We start from the raw sequence: 14,722 nt of genomic DNA, 5'->3' as shown, positions 1-14,722 counted from the left end.
ATTTCTTCACCTGAGAGGCCATCAAGCAGATAATTTCATTTTGAATTAAATTTCCACAGTAATGTGTATGGATTTCCTGGGAAGTAATTCGTTTTAAATGATCTCTCATTACTGGTTCAAATTTTCCAAGAAGCTCTATAAGCCCAAGGAAATGTCCATTATTTGGTGTAAACAATGTATTTGACGATCCTCGAAAAGCTAAATTATTGGTTGCCAGGTATACAGTTACTGCCATAACTCTTTCCAACACTTCTCGCCTGGGTGAGGATGCCACCAGACTGCCAAAGATGAGGTAAGTCAGCTGGGCCCCCTCCCGGGTTTCATGCTGTGGGGCATGCCAAATCAGCATGCCCCAAGGGTGGTTGGGGGGGGGGCAGGTGTGGGGGTCCCCATCCAAAAAAAAAGGCTAGCCCAACCCATCCCATCCCTCAGACCCCCTCACCTGTTCAGTGTGTCAGTGCCCTCTGCCCTCTGAGTCTGAGCGCGCTCAGACTGCTAAATGGGGCTGCTGGGAAGGGAAGGACTAATCCATAGGCAGGGGGTGGGCATTTTTGCTATACTGCTACCACTGTCAGACTAGACTGCAGCCTGTCCTGTCCAGCATTGAAATTGGCAACAGCCAGGCAGCCTAGTCTGACAGTGATAGTGTGTGTGCTTAGCTCTTTGATCACTGTCTCAGGGAGCGCCCGTGCTCAGCCGAGAGCGCGGCGCCCCTGCTATCAGTGTGGGAGTGGCCGAGCTGCCTCATCCTGGCTGTTCATTCTCGCTGTTCATCCAGCGCGGAGCGGAGGTGAGTCATACCTCCCAACTTTTGAAGATGGGAAAGAGGGACAAAGTTTGCGGCGCGCTTTGCGCGCCGCGGCAAATTTTAGGCCACGCCTCTGACCACACCCATTCATAATTAGTCACACCCATATCCACATCCCAACCACACCCATTTAGCACTGCCGATCACACTGTTTCATATACAATAATTATAAACAAAAAAATATGGCCACACAGTGCCCCATACTGTATAATGGCCACACATGATGCTCCATACTGTATAATGAACACACATGACGCTCCATACTGTATAATGGCCACACATGATGCTCCATACTGTATAATGAACACACATGATGCTCCATACTGTATGACCGCACATGATGCTCCATACTGTATAATGACCGCACATGATGCTCCATACTGTATAATGACCCCACATGATGCTCCATACTGTATAATGGCCGCACATGATGCTCCATACTGTATAATGAACACACATGATGCTCCATACTGTATGACCGCAAATGATGCTCCATACTGTATAATGACCGCACATGATGCTCCAGACTGTATAATGACCGCACATGATGCTCCATACTGTATAATGACCCCACATGATGCTCCATACTGTATAATGGCCGCACATGATGCTCCATACTGTATAATGAACACACATGATGCTCCATACTGTATGACCGCAAATGATGCTCCATACTGTATAATGACCGCACATGATGCTCCAGACTGTATAATGACCGCACATGATGCTCCATACTGTATAATGACCCCACATGATGCTCCATACTGTATAATGACCGCACATGATGCTCCATACTGTATAATGACCGCACATGATGCTCCATACTGTATGACCGCAAATGATGCTCCATACTGTATAATGACCGCACATGATGCTCCAGACTGTATAATGACCGCACATGATGCTCCAGACTGTATAATGACCGCACATGATGCTCCAGACTGTATAATGACCGCACATGATGCTCCAGACTGTATAATGACCGCACATGATGCTCCAGACTGTATAATGACCGCACATGATGCTCCAGACTGTATAATGACCGCACATGATGCTCCATACTGTATAATGGCCGCACATGATGCTCCATACTGTATAATGGCCACACATGATGCTCCATACTGTATAATGGCCGCACATGATGCTCCATACTGTATAATGGCCACACATGATGCTCCATACTGTATAATGACCGCACATGATGCTCCATACTGTATAATGACCGCACATGATGCTCCATACTGTACAATGACCGCACATGATGCTCCATATTGTATAATGACCGCACATGATGCTCCATACTGTATAATGACCGCACATGATGCTCCATACTGTATAATGGCCACACATAATGCTCCATACTGTATAATGACCGCACATGATGCTCCATACTGTATAATGACCGCACATGATGCTCCATATTGTATAATGACCACACATGATGCTCCATACTGTATAATGACATACAGGCACGCAGCTCACACACAGGCACGCAGCTCACACGCACGCAGCTCACAAACACATGCAGCTTTGACACAAATGCATCACACACGCAGCCATCACACACACACGCAGCCATCACACACACACACACGCAGCCATCACACACACACACACACAGCCATCACACACACACACCCAGCCATCACACACACACACACGCAGCCATCACACACATCACACACACACAATCTCCTCTGTGATGCAGGGGCGGCTGATGTCCATGTGCAGCTCTCTGCTGAAGTCTTCAGTCTCCTGCTCACAGCTCTGCACTATCCCGGCACCTCCCCCGTCTCTCCTTCTCTGCCGGGATAGCAGCTAAGAGCAGAAGCCGGAGCTCCGTGCACACACAGCCAGAGGTAGTGAATCGCTGACCTTTCTTCTTGATTGCTGCAGGCTCTCTCCTTCAGCGTGGCAGCGCCGCACAGGGGGCGGGAGGGGGGGGGGTGTTGCGCGGGCGGTCAGGAGGCAGCTTTTATATAAAAAAAAAAAAAAACAGGCTCTCTCTACGTCCCGGAAGTGGGCGGGGCTTCACCGGCGGCCGCAAATTCGGGATTTTAAATGCCCGAAGCGGGACAGCGGGACCCCGGTGCCAAAGCGGGACTGTCCCGCTGAAATCGGGACGGTTGGGAGGTATGGGTGAGTGGCGGCGCCGAGGTGGCCGCAACCATTATGTGCGGTGCGGGGGGGGGGGCGCGGCGACGCGAGGCGATGATCTGACCGCTCAGCTGTCAGATTTGCAGCTGAGTTCGGGCAGGGCGCGCCCGCGCTCAGCACTGAGCGCGGCATCCGCGCCCCTGACAGCCCTTAAACAGCAGCAGCAGCGGGCAGGGGACCACCGGGGCCCGAGGCCTCTCCTGCGCCCCCCGGCCCCACGGCGCCCCGTGTGGCCGCCCTGCCCGCCCTGTTGAAGAAACGGCCCTGCTCAGGAGGGACGGAGCGCTATTTTCCTTCTAGAGTGCACATTTTTGTAGAATAGTTTGCTGACTCCATATACAGAACCCCTAAGTGCAAGAAGAGCAGAATCCCCATTTTGGAAATCATACTCCTTTGGGAATTTGTTTATAGGTGTGGCGATAATTTTTACTCCATGGGTGTTTTACAGAAACAAGCAGCAGTGGATGTTGTTGAGTGAAAATTGCAAACTGCCATTGTAGTGCCCGTAGACTGTAGTCACCAGTATGTTGAAGTGCCCAGTACATTGTGGAGCCCAGCTCATGCTTATGGAGACATGCACCTGTAAATGAGGTGGGTAGTCATCGCTGCAGAAATGCCAAACATGTAAATGCTAAATGTGGTTAAGGCACACTGCGGCTCAGAGGGGAGAGGGGAATTTGGTTTTGGGAACAAAGAATTTTGCTGAATTCCTTTTGGAGGCCGAGGATCTATAGTGCTTTTCCAGAGGCTTTGTACTACCAGTAACTTGGAAGCCCAGTATATTTCCATTAACAGATGACAAACCTGAGTGGGGACTTTTTTGTGGATTGAGTTGAAGCTTTTGTTGGGAATATTTTACATAAAATTTGGGATCACATTTATCCTGTGCTGTAAGCTGAGCATTTATATTGGAGTTTCCATATAAATCTCCAATATTGTGTCATGATTCAGATGAAACCAATGAGGAAACACTATCTATAATGAGGCAGCAGAGTAATTCTTGACGTACACTGCAGGATCACATGTCAGACAGCGTCCACAGTGACCCAATCTGCCTCTTTATAGGAAATCTTACTTCATGGGTTTCGTCTGAATTGTGTATTTTAGAGATTTACATGGAAACCACAGTGTAAGTGCTCAGCATAGAGCACAGGATAAATGTTAGCTGAGCCTTACTGTGATCTTTGGGAGGCAGAATGAATCAACAGCAGGTGAAGAATTAATTTTATTTATTTTTTACACCGTTGTGGTATAACTGATTTAATTACTTTATTCTTCATTTGGAGTACAGTGATACCAGATTTATATTGGGTATTTATGTTTTTGCATTTTCATATTTAGATAGCTGTAATTTTCCATATTTCGGCTGATAGTCATGTGAGGGCTTGTTTTTTGCAGGACGAGTTGATGTTTTCTTGGTACCATTTTCAGGAACATGACATTTTTTGAACGCTTTGTATTGTATTTTTTGGGAGGCAGAATGAAGAACAACCAGCAAATAAGGAATTGTTTTTTTGGTGGAGTTTCTTATGCCTTTCCACATGTGGTAATAGATAAGGCAGCTTTATGCTTGGGGTCAGTACGATTGCAGCAATACCTCATTTATATTTTTTAGGTTTTGGCGCTTTTACAAAATAAAAACTATTTTATAGAAAAAAAAGTATTTTTTCATCGCTTTATTCTGAGAGATATAACTTTTTCATTTTTCCTCTGACGAAACTGTACACTGTGTTCCAAAATATTATGCAAATTGGATTTAAGTGTTAGAAAGATTTAATTGTTTTGTTTTTCAAATAAACTCATGGATGGTATTGTGTCTCAGGGCTCAATGGATCACTGAAATCAACCTTAAACAAGTGATAATTAGTTTTCCAAGTGATTCTAATTAAAGGAAAATACTTAAAAATGATGTTCCACGTTATTAATAGTCCAAATAACTAAAGCAATTGTTACCATCCACCTCTCGTGTCTCCCCTTTTCCTCATAGATTGTAAGCTTGCGAGCAGGGCCCTCATTCCTACTGGTATCTGTTTTGAACTGTGATTTCTGTTATGCTGTAATGTCTATTGTCTGTATAAGTCCCCTCTATAAGTTGTAAAGCGCTGCGGAATATGTTGGCGCTATATAAATAAAATTATTATTATTATTATTATTATTATTATTATTAAGCAGGCCATAGGTTTCAAGCAATATGGGAAATAAAAAGGATCTCTCTTGCGTTAAATAGTACAATGCATTGGACAAGGTATGAAAACATTAGATATTTCACGAAAACTTAAGAGTGATCATCATACTGTGAAGAGATTTGTGACTGAAACAGAGCACAGACAGAGTTCATGCAGATAAAGGCATAATGAGGAAGGTTTCTGCCAGACGAATTTATTGGATTAAGAGAGCAGCTGCCAAAATACCATAACAAAGCAGGAAACAGTTATTTGAAGCTGCTGGTGCCTCCGGAGTCCCTCGAAACTCAAGGTGTAGGATCCTTTAAAGGCTTGCTGTGGTGCATAAACCTACTATTTGAACACCCCTAAACAGTGTTCACAAGCAGAAACGGTTGCAGTGGGCCCAGACATACATGAGAACTAATTTTCAAACAGTCTTGTTTACTGATGACTGTCAAGCAACCCTGGATGGTCCAGATGGATGGAGTAGTGGATGGTTGGTGGATGGCCACCATGTCCCAACAAGGCTGCGACATCAGCAAGGAGGTGGAGGAGTCATGTTTTGGGATGGAATCATGCGGAAACAGCTGGTAGGGCCCTTTAAGGTTCCTGAAGGTGTGAAAATGACCTCTGCAAAGTATATAGAGTTTCTGACTGACAACTTTCTTCCATGGTATAAAAAGCAGAAATGTGCCTTCAGGAGCAAAATTATCTTCATGCATGACAATGCACCATCTTATGCTGGAAAGAATACCTCTGAGTCATTGGCTGCTATGGGCATAAAAGAAGATAAAAGGAGATAAACTCATGGTGTGGCCAACATCTTCCCCTGACCTCAACCCTATAGAGAACCTTTGGAGTATCATCAAGCAAAAGATCTATGAGGGTGGGAGGCAGTTCACATAAAAAACAGCAGCTCTGGGAGGCTATTCTGACTTCATGCACAGAAATACAAGCAGAAACTCTCCCAAAACTCACAAGTTCAATAGATACAAGAATTGTAAAGGTGATATCAAAGAAGGGTTTCTATGTTAACATGTAACTTGGCCTGTCAGGATGTTTTGGAGTTAAATAGTTTTTATGTTCAGTGAACGTGACCTCCTAATGCTGCAAATTCCACAACTGAGCATTTTCAGTTATTTAAAACATATCAAATGTTTAGAAATTCTACTGTGCCTAATAATTTGAAACAGTGCATTTTGAGTTTTTATTCATTTTGGAGATTATACTGTTATCATTGGGAGGATTCTTCAACAAAATTCGATGTATACTCTAATGGGTGATGACTTTTATTAGACTGACTGTCATTTGCACCGACTATTTAGGAAAATCCAAGAAAAATATAATTTACATAATAATTTGAAACATGGTGTATGGTGGCTTGTTTATTGCGGGACAAGATGACGTTTTCAGAGATACCTTTTTATTTACATTCATCTTTTTAGTCGTCTTTTTAAGCGAGGTTTATTCCACTTTTTGTTCAGCTGTCTGATGATAAAACTTTGTTTTTGCTTAGTTTTTTCTTTTTTTAACGGAAGGTAGGGTCATTTCAGATGCAGCAATATTATATATGTGTGCTTTTTTGGGGTTTATTTTTGTTTTTACATAAATAAATGTATTTTTTGAATTAATATTATTTTCTTTTTTTGTTCTTTTTTGGGGATTTTTTTTTAAATATGTTTACTATTTTTAATAACCTTTTTTTACATTGTCCCTGGATGGGACATCAAAATTCCCTGCCCTGATTGCTGATCTAATACTCCACAATGCTTCTGTATTGCAGGGCATTAGATCTGTGCATAGCAGGTAGGGAGGAGGCATGTCAGCTGCTGCTTTGATCAGGAGCTTAAAGGTCCCCATTAGTGATGAGCGAGTATACTCGTTCCTCGGGTTTACCCGAGCACGCTTGGGTGGTCTCTGAGTATTTGTAAGTGCTCGGAGATTTAGTTTTCTTTGCCGCAGCTGCATGATTTGTGGCTACTAGACAACTTGATTACATGTGGGGATACCGTAGCAACCAGGCAACCCCCACATGTACTCAGGCTGGCTACCAGCTGTAAATCATGCAGCTGAGTCAACAAAAACGAATTCTCCGAGCAGTCACAAATACTCGGAGACCACCCGAGCAACGAGTATACTTGCTCAACACTAGTCACCATCCCTGGGTGACCACGTGACCATCTTTCAGCCCAGGGTCCACATAGATCGCACCCACGTTGTGCCGATGGGAGCAGAGAGGGAGCCCTCTTCCTTGCAATGTCCCTCAATGTCACTGTCACTTTTAAGAGATGCCTCAGAGGGGTTATACATGTTCTGCCCATTCTACTAAGGACAGTGTGGTTCCAATTATGCATTAAAATTTACTAACATTAGTGTTTTGGTTTTGCTGTGTTATAGCACCATCTAGTGGTGGTTAAATTTATAACCTGTGTTTTAGTTATAATTAGAGTGTTGCATTATGGGATTGTACCAAGGTATGCTGGGAAAGAGAGACTCCATTACTTTCTGTGTACTTCCTGGGACACACGCGTTCATGTGCTGTGCTGAACTACCTCACTTAGTTTCCATCCTGGTTAAGTTTATCCGGTAAGATTGTTACCTCTGTTCTTGCAATATAGTGTTCTACAGAATGTGATTTATTGTATAGCAGCTAGTACTTAGGAAATCTATTATCAGTGACTTGCTGTATGTAGTTATATATAGAAGTTGCATCATCCTGTATATTTTTCTTGCTAGCTGTAAAGTATCAGCTGTGCTGTTATTTGGCTCAATACTAGTGTTGAGCGATACCGTCCGATACTTGAAAGTATCGGTATCAGAAAGTATCGGCCGATACCGGCAAAGTATCGGATCTAATCCGATACCGATACCCGATACCAATACAAGTCAATGGGACTCAAGTATCGGACGGTATTCCTGATGGTTCTCAGGGTCTGAAGGAGAGGAAACTCTCCTTCAGGCCCTGGGATCCATATTAATGTGTAAAAGAAAGAATTAAAATAAAAAATATTGCTATACTCACCTCTCCGACGCAGCCTGCACCTTACCGAGGGAAGCGGCAGCGTTCTTTGTTTAAAATTCGCGCTTTTCTTTCCTTACGTGAAGTCCCGGCTTGTGATTGGTCGCATGCCGCCCATGTGGCGGCGACGCAACCAATCACAGCAAGCCGTGACGTAATTTCAGGTCATTCAGTATTTTAAAACTACGCTCCGGCTTTGTGATTGGTTGCGTCGCAGTCACATGGGCGCCGCAACCAATCACAAGCCGTGACGTCACGGGAGGCTGGACACGCGCGCATTTTAAAATGGGCGCGTGTCCAGCCTCCCGTGACGTCCCGGCTTGTGATTGGTTGCGGCGCGGTCAACCAATCACAAGCCGGGAGGCTGGACACGCGCGCATTTTAAAATTTTTAAAATGCGCGCGTGTCCAGCCTCCCGGCTTGTGATTGGTTGACCGCGCCGCAACCAATCACAAGCTGGGACGTCACGGGAGGCTAGACACGCGCCCATTTTAAAATGCGCGCGTGTCCAGCCTCCCGTGACGTCACGGCTTGTGATTGGTTGCGGCGCCCATGTGACTGCGACGCAACCAATCACAAAGCCGGAGCGTAATTTTAAAATACTGAATGACCTGAAATTACGTCACGGCTTGCTGTGATTGGTTGCGTCGCCGCCACATGGGCGGCATGCGACCAATCACAAGCCGGGACTTCACGTAAGGAAAGAAAAGCGCAAATTTTAAACAAAGAACGCTGCCGCTTCCCTCGGTAAGGTGCAGGCTGCGTCGGAGAGGTGAGTATAGCAATATTTTTTATTTTAATTCTCTCTTTTACACATTTTTACATTAATGTTGTTTCGATACCGATACCCGATACCACAAAAGTATCGGATCTCGGTATCGGAATTCCGATACCCGCAAGTATCGGCCGATACCCGATACTTGCGGTATCGGAATGCTCAACACTACTCAATACTTATCCATATCATTTGTATTCTTATAGTTTTACCGCATTTTCAATACCTGTTACCAATAAACAAGTTAGACTACAGAGAACAGTCTGGGTTCAGTGTTTGCACCAATCGTGGGCGTTCCTCAGAGCTGACACCCGCATTTGATGGCAGCGGCACTCACTGTGAGCTCACCCAATCATCATTTCGTATACACACAGCGGTTTGTGGGAATGCACCACCTGCATCACTGTATATATACGGCACATGTCATGAAGTGTTTAAAACTATTCTTACTTTGCAGCACACCTGCCTAAAACCTTTGCACAGTACTATAAATATAATGTAAAAAATAATCTAATAAAACTTCTATTTTTGAAATGTACATATATGCATATTTAAGATATTTGCAATAAAAGTACCAATCACAGTACGCTACATATTTTACACATTCTTACTGATTAAGTTCAGCACCATTTTCAAAATGTGCTATAGTGGTTGCACTTTTACAACTTATCACAACAAGCTCCAGTTATAGGCAAAAGAAAAAATTAGCATAGTTGTGACCACCTTAGGGAAATCTATTATTTTTTCTTCACTTTAACAATCCTTGCTGCTAAGCAAAAAATAATAATTTGCAGAAAATAAACTGTTTCCTAAAACTTGACAGCTGTCAGTCAAAAATGTCTTGCGACTTCATTATAGTGTCAGACCTCAGCCAAACAGTACTTTCCCAAAGGTTCCTTAGCCATGGCATCTCTGCTCTGTTTTCAGATAAACAGATCCAATTTCTTAACAAACAGACCACTTCAGCCCTTTTGATAACAATGTAATAATTCAAAACAAATGATTCTAGTCTTTGATGATAGCACTTTTATGGGTCATGAAGAAATCCTCCCACCAACATCTGTTTGATTTTATCTACTTGAACTTTATCCTCCAGTCGAAGATTTATAAGCTGAAATCATCCTAGCCTATTAAAGTCAGACTAAAGTTTGAGCACTAACCACTGAATGAAAGAGCAGCTCTCAGCCGTCTACCTTTTCAAACCATGTTCTGAGAAAAAATTATCAGAAGTTTTCGAGAGCTAAGTTTTTAAGAGCTTATATGAGTCAGCAACACGCATTCCTAACAAAACCCTTTGTGGAAACAAATCTCAAAAGTAGCAATAGACACAAGCAATGATGGTCCAATTAATTTGTTGACTAATGTGAAAACAGCCTTAAAGGGAGTATGTCACCACATCTGACCTATCTAAACTCGTACTATGGGCATACAGGTTATAGACTGCGAAGGAGAGTGATATCTGTATGTCTCATATCAGAGGAATTGTAGATGATAAATCATCTTTTATCTATTGAAATTACCTCTTCCAGGTTCTGGTGAGGACGCTGCCTGGAAGATAACTCTGCCCCCAGAGCTTATTTTACATGAAGGTGAGTATCCAATGTGAGGAAAGTAACCAACATAGAACAGGAGAAATTAAATTTGTCTTCTTGCAAACACAATTTTTGCTCCTCTCTGAGCTCTGCTGTATTGCAACAATATTACCATATTTTATGGACTGTAAGACACACTATCTTCTTCCAAAATTTTGGAGGAAAATGGGGGGTGCGTCTTATAGTCCAGATGTACCTTTTATATATATATATATATATATATATATATTTCCCCTGTGGCTGTGGATGAGAGAGGATCGGTAGCGGCGGAGGAGCGGGTCACAGAAAACAGGAGCCAGCTGTGGCTAACACTGTGTCTTCTGTTAAAGAAAATTAATATTCACTGCTCTCCATGCCCATAGTCCCTCCCACCTCTATACCTGTGCCGAGAGGTGGGAGGGACTATGGGCATGGTGAGCACTTAATATTAGATTTCTGTAATAGCAGGTGTGTGGGTGGCAATGTATATCAGAATGGGAATAATGTTCATGTATACCAGGATGGGATAGTGGCCATGTATACCAGGATGGGAATGGGGGCCATGTTTACCAGGGTGGAGGACCATGTATAACCAGCATGGGGGACCATGTATACTAGGATGGTGATGGGGGGCCATGTATACCTGAATGGGGGTGCCATGACTACCAGGAAGGGGTCCATTTATTCCTGGATGAGGAACTATGTATACCTGGATATATATATATATATATATATATATATATATATATATATATATCTCAGGATGGGGGGCATATATATACCAGAATAGGGATATTACCCCAATAGCAGTGTCAGCAGCAGCTCCCCCACATAGTGTGTCATGACCACATTATTTGTTTCAATTTTTTTTCTATTTCCTCCTCTAAAAGCTAGATGCGTTGTTAGGTGTCGAGTTCCGGCCGCTGCACAGGGGGAATCTCGAACGATGTCCGCTGCGGTCTCCCATTCTCTTCCAGCAGCAGTGGAACCTGCTCAGCAGAGACGTCGATCCCAGCGTCTGGTCCAAGCTGATACTGTGCGCTTGGTTACTGCTGCCTTTCCAGGCTCAGCCTTTGTAGCCAGCACTGTTCAGTGCCGAGCAGACATTCCAGGGACTAAGTCCTGCTTTTCTCCTACTGAGCATGCCCACGGGTCGAACTCTCATTGGAGATCGGGGGTCACATGCTCAGGTCCTGTAGCAGCTCCCATTGGACCACTGGGAAGGTCCTGGAGAGCTACAGCTATAAAAGGTTTGCATGGCCGCTCGGCCATGCGCTAGTATAATGTTAGGGCTAGTGAAACGCACCAAATAATTATAATTAAGGAATAAGGTGCATTCACAGCCCAGGGTCCTCCGGGCAGAGATGTCACCTGCTGCTCGGTAATGGCGGCACTATATGGCAGTATACATCAAAGTACACACGGCTTAATGTCACCCGGTGTAAACAGACGCAAACTCAGTTACTTCACAGAGCCGCAGAACACAATAGAACGCTGTACCCTGTTAGCTGACACAGAGTTTTTAAAAAAGAATAGGAGGAGACTGCGACAAAATGTTCTCGAGGTTTTATGGAACTTCTAATTAAATTGGATGAAAATAACCTGGGGGATTTAGAAAAAGAAATTGACATATTGCAATCCTCAATCAAGGGTGATTTGACCCCTGATGCCTTGGATAAACTTAATGCTGATTTGGAAAAAGATTTTTCCACATGGGAAAAAGAAATTGGGGCACTTAAGGCTAAAAAACTACAGAGGGACAATCTTGACCTACAAGGAAACAGGGTATATAGATGGAAAAGGAACCGTACTGGTCACCGTCCTAATTTCCAAATTATATCTGGGTCAATATCATCTCTCACATCAGCCGATGAGTCTAGTGTTGCTTCTGAGAATATAAAAATCTCAGATAATGATAGAAACAGAAATGCTCGATATCCTAGGAGATATCCTACAAGCAACAAAAGGAAACAGAATTTCCCCTCAACATATGAGCGAAAGGCAAAAAATACGAACTTAGAGGTAATTAATCTATCATCTTATCCTCTATCTGAAACTCAATGTGAATTGCTCAAATTAGGTTTGAGTTTTGTGCCACGTAATGGCTTTGATTTTTTTTACAGCCTTGAAAGATGTTCATCTTCTATGCTGTAAACTTGTGTTAAAGAAACTTCACAATCAGACTGACCCACAATTGGGTTCAATGAGTGCCATTGAACAACAAGCATTGGCAGCGCTGGAAGATCTACTGAATGAACAAGTTGGGAATCAAGGTATTTCTTTTCCCTCCTCGATCGTGCCCAGATCTCGGACGTTCCCTTCCTTGTCTGTCTTTCCCCAAGTGGAAATCTTCTGTAGACTTGTAACAGAGGATCTAAAAAGAATATCTCATAAGATATGTAATGATAACCTCACTACCAGACAGAGGCAAGCTCTGAGGGAATTACAATCATTGGACAAGGTGGTGATAAAACCGGCAGACAAGGGAGGGAACGTCGTGATCTGGCCAATTGAGAAATATGAGAAAGAAGCATTTCGCCAACTTAGAAATAGGGACATTTATCGTATGCTTCCACAAAATCCCATGCAGATATTTCAGACTGAACTAGAGTCGATCTTAAATTATGCCCACGAGTCCGGTATTGTCCCTAAAAAAGTTCTGGATGGGTTATTGCCCAAATTCCTAAAAGTAGCCACCTTTTACCTTTTAGCAAAGGTACACAAAGACATGGCAAATCCCCCTGGACGTCCAATAGTCTCTGGCATAGGAGGGTTTAGCGACAACGTTTGTAAGTTCATTGATTTTTATTTAAAACCTTTAGTTGAAACACTCCCCTCCTATGTCAGAGACACAACTGATGTTCTTACCAAGATTGATGGTGTCTCAATTGATGAAAATATGATGTTGGTGACTATTGATATTGAGTCACTATATATATCAATTAGGCATTCTGATGGGTTAAGAGCGCCCGATTCTTCCCTGAGATGGCCAACTGGGATGGCCATTTAACCGATTTCATTTTGGATTTGTTAGAGTTTATTTTGACGCATAATTTTTTTGTTTTTAAAGATCCTTTTTTTTTGCAGACACAAGGTACTGCGATGGGCCTGTGCCCCGTCGTTTGCAAACCTGTTTCTCGGTTATTAGGAGAGGCAGGTTTTCCAGGGCGACGGGACGCAGGCCGCTGACCCAGTGATGGACTGGTTTCAAAAAATCAGCCTATCCAATTTTATGCAACAACTAAATGACAATTCTTTTAATTTAAAATTTACTTTCAACTGTCATAGAAAACATATTGATTTTTTGGATATTAACCTGTTTGTCGGGGAGGATGGGAGGATAGAAACTGATTTGTACAGAAAAGACACCTCTGTGAATTCGCTCATACATGCCTCCTCGGCACACAGTTATTCTATGATTAGGGCCATCCCAGTTGGCCAGTATCTCAGGAACAAGAGGGTCTGCTCTACAGAGACCTGATTTAAGAGACAGTCCACAATCTTGGCAGAGAGGTTTAAGTCTAGGGGATATAGTGCCCGGTGTTACAGATGGGCACAGCACACAGATAGAAGCGATTTATTGAAACGATCTGGGAAAAGGGATAAGACAGGTGACTATGGGATGAGTTATATTTCCACATCCAATTGCCGCTGGGATCAGATCCGTGAGATCCTGAATAGACATTGGCCAGTAATGCTCACGGATTCGGTCTTGGCAGCCCATATACCACAATTCCCACACATGACACAAAGGAGGAGCAAAAATTTACGTGACCATCTGGTGCGAAGCCACTATGTGGCAAAAGAAAAAAGAATGTTTAATTTCGGTGGCCCAAAAATAGTTGCTTCCCCTGCAGGTCATGTGTGGCGTGCCCCAATATATTGAGGTGCAAGACATTTAAGACATCTGATGGGAGCAGGGAATTTAAGATTCGTGAGTATATCTCCTGTAACACAGCATATATGGTATATTATGCCACTTGTCCCTGCTCCCTAATATATGTGGGTCTTACATCTAGAGAGCTCAAGATCAGAACCCATGAGCATGTGCGTGATATTATAGCTGCCAAGGAAGTGTTGGATATTTCCACACATAAAACGCTACTGAGGCACTTTAGGGATTTTCACGGATCCGATCCCCGTGGCTTGAAGGTGAGGGGTATTGACTGTGTCCATGGTGGGGTCAGGGGTGGCAACCTTAAACAGATTCTCGCTCAATGAGAGTGT

Source organism: Ranitomeya variabilis, chromosome 1, assembly GCF_051348905.1.
Source record: "Ranitomeya variabilis isolate aRanVar5 chromosome 1, aRanVar5.hap1, whole genome shotgun sequence".
NCBI lineage: Eukaryota > Metazoa > Chordata > Amphibia > Anura > Dendrobatidae > Ranitomeya > Ranitomeya variabilis.
Note: the sequence above shows the minus strand (reverse complement) of the source record.